This window comes from Gekko japonicus, unplaced genomic scaffold, assembly GCF_001447785.1.
Source record: "Gekko japonicus isolate JY-2015 unplaced genomic scaffold, Gekko_japonicus_V1.1 scaffold103, whole genome shotgun sequence".
Taxonomy (NCBI): domain Eukaryota; kingdom Metazoa; phylum Chordata; class Lepidosauria; order Squamata; family Gekkonidae; genus Gekko; species Gekko japonicus.
In genome coordinates this window covers 786,336-789,117 of record NW_015160210.1, presented here as the reverse complement: position 1 = coordinate 789,117, position 2,782 = coordinate 786,336, and positions in this window count along the sequence as shown.

Below are 2,782 nucleotides of genomic sequence, written 5' to 3'. Positions count from 1 at the left end.
AAGAAGAAGAAGATTGGATTTATACCCCGCCCTTCACTACCCGAAGGAGTCTCAGAGCCGCTTACAAACTCCTTTCCCTTCCCCTTCCCCACAACAGACACCCTGTGAGGTCGGTGGGGCTGAGAGAGCTCTTTCGAGGACTGCTCCTGAGAGAACAGCTCTGAAATAACTTGTGACTGACCCAAGGTCACACCAGCAGCTGCATCTGGAGGCGATGGGGAATCAAACCCGGTTCTCCCAGATTAGAGTCTGCGCTCCTAAACACTACACCAAACTGGCTGTCTCTAGATAACACTCTAGGACTTCTGTTTCTCCTGGTCTCTATGCGCAGGGGTCCCCAACCTTTTCGAGCCTTCGGAATTCTACCAGTAGGTGGTGGGCAAGAGGCGGAGCGCGCACACACACACACACACACACGAAAGCACACACCTTGAATAAGACTTTGTTGGTCTTAAAGGTGCCACTGGACTCTAACTTCGTTCTCTTGTGGGGAGAGGAAGGGAAGGAGGCTGTACGCCGCTCTTAAGATAGTGGCGCCCTCCCTGCGGAGCGGCCTCCCTGAAGCCGTGGGCGGGAGTGTCTCAAAACTGGGCCAAGCAAACCCCGTGACTGGTAATTATGTTATGTTTTGAGGTGCTGAAGCTCGGCTCTCTGTTTTTAATGCCTCTAATGGTTGTAGGGCAAGGTCACAAGCAGCTGCTTGCAGACGAGGGTGGGCGGGTTTGGGGGCTCACTGTGCTGGCGAGAGAAGAGGTGCTCAGCTGATCCACACCTGCCCTCTCCTTATCGGGGCAGGATTGTGCCCATAGGCCTAGGAAGGGCGCTAAGGGCTTGGTGGAATTTATGAAAAAAACATTGAAAGGTACAGCCAGGGTGGAGGAGGCGGACGGTCAGGAAAGAGAGAGGAAGAAGAAGAAGGGGAAGAAGGGAAGAAGAAGAAGAAGAAATGAAGAAGAAGAAAGAAAGAAAGAAGAAGAAAGAAGAAGAAGAAAGGAAGAAGAAGAAGAAAGGAAGGAAGAAGAAGAAGAAAAATAAAGAAAGAAGAAGAGGAGATTGGATTTATACCCTGTCCTTCACTACCCAAAGGTGTCTCAGAGCGGCTTACAAACTCCTCTCCCTTCCCCTCCCCACAACAGACACCCTGTGAGGTAGGCGGGGCTGAAGAGCTCTGACAGAAACAGCTCTTTTTCAAGAACAGCTCTGGAAGAACCGTGGCTTGCCCAAGGTCATCCAGCAGCTGCATGTGGAGGAGTGGGGAATCAAACCCGGTTCTCCCAGATTAGAGTCCGCGCTCTTAACCACGACACCAAGACCGACACCTCCGCTCTTTGGGAGTCAGTTTGCTCCCGAGGTTTCTGCGAACAAACCCTGCGACATGTAAGCCAGGGTTGCCAGCCTCCAGGTGGGGCCTGGAGATCTCCGGGAATTGCAGCCGATCTCCAGACGGCAGAGATCAATAGCAGCTCTGGAGGGTGGGGCTCCTTAGTGGTATAACTGGCTAAGGGCTCTCCTTTCCCAACACGCCTGCCAATTACAACTGGTCTCTGGGTGGCAGAGATCAGCCCCCTTGGACAAAACGGTTGCTTTGGAAGTTGGTCTGCATGGCATTATAGCCTGCTGAGGTCCCTCCTCAGGCCCCACTGTTCCCAGGCCACTTTCCCTCAGAGTAGAAAGGTTTCAGAAACACGAAACCCTTCCCTTGCAGTCTAAAGAAATGTGATTCCAGCAAAACTATACCACCGTTCTCTTTAGAATGTGGAGATAATGTTGTAGTAGATTTGATATGACTTTGGGATTATTTGTGTAGGGCCAGTGCCCCCTGGTGTTCTCTGGGATGCATTACAGCTGTGAAAGTTGTCCTGTGCTGGCCGGCGTTGTTTGTTTAGGGGTGAGGCAAGAGGATGCTGCGGTGGCTCAAGTGGTTAAGACGCTGAAATGCAGGCTGTGGAAGGTCAGTAGTTCAGCAGTTCGAGACCCGAGTGTGTCGCATGACGGAGTGAGCTCCCGTCTCTAGTTCCAGCTCCTGCCAGCCTAGCAGTTCGAAAGCAAGAAATTGCAAGTAGATAAATAGGGACCACTTCAGTGGGAAGGGAACAGTGTTCCGTGCACCTCGGTGTATAGTCATGCCAGCCACATGACCACGGAAATGTCTTCAGACAACACTGGCTGTTCGGCTTTGAAATGCAGATGAGCACCGCAACCCTAGAGTCGGACTCGACTGGCTTTCGAGCAAGGGAACCTTTACCTTTTAAGAGGATGTCAAACTCCCTTTAAATCCACCCCACCAGCCATATTCCTTTCCTCCTCCTAGAGAATCGCACCTGATTTATGATGACCGGCCACTTGGCCCCCTACCCTTTTGCAACTTCCTTAAAATGAGGTGCATTATTTTTTTCCATTTCCAGTTGTATCTGAGGAAGTGAGCCCTGACTCACAGCTGCTCGTCCTGGCATAAATGTCGTTCGTCTTTCAGGTGCTTCAGGACTTCTTTTGCTGCAATAGACTTACATGACTACCCTTCCGGAATCTGGCAAACCACACCGCTGTTTTATTTTATTTTTATTTTATTTATCCTTCGACTTGATATACCGCCCTAACCCCCGTAGGGGTCTCTGGGCGGTTTACAGTTCTTGGGTGCTAGTCACCTATATCGACCCTAACTACGGCCACACATTGGTACAAGGGGGGGGGGGGATTTTCCTACCGACACCCTGGTGAAAGCATTCCTCGGCTCGGCTCCTTCTGGCTGCACGATGTCTGGTGCTCAAGCACACCGGGGGGG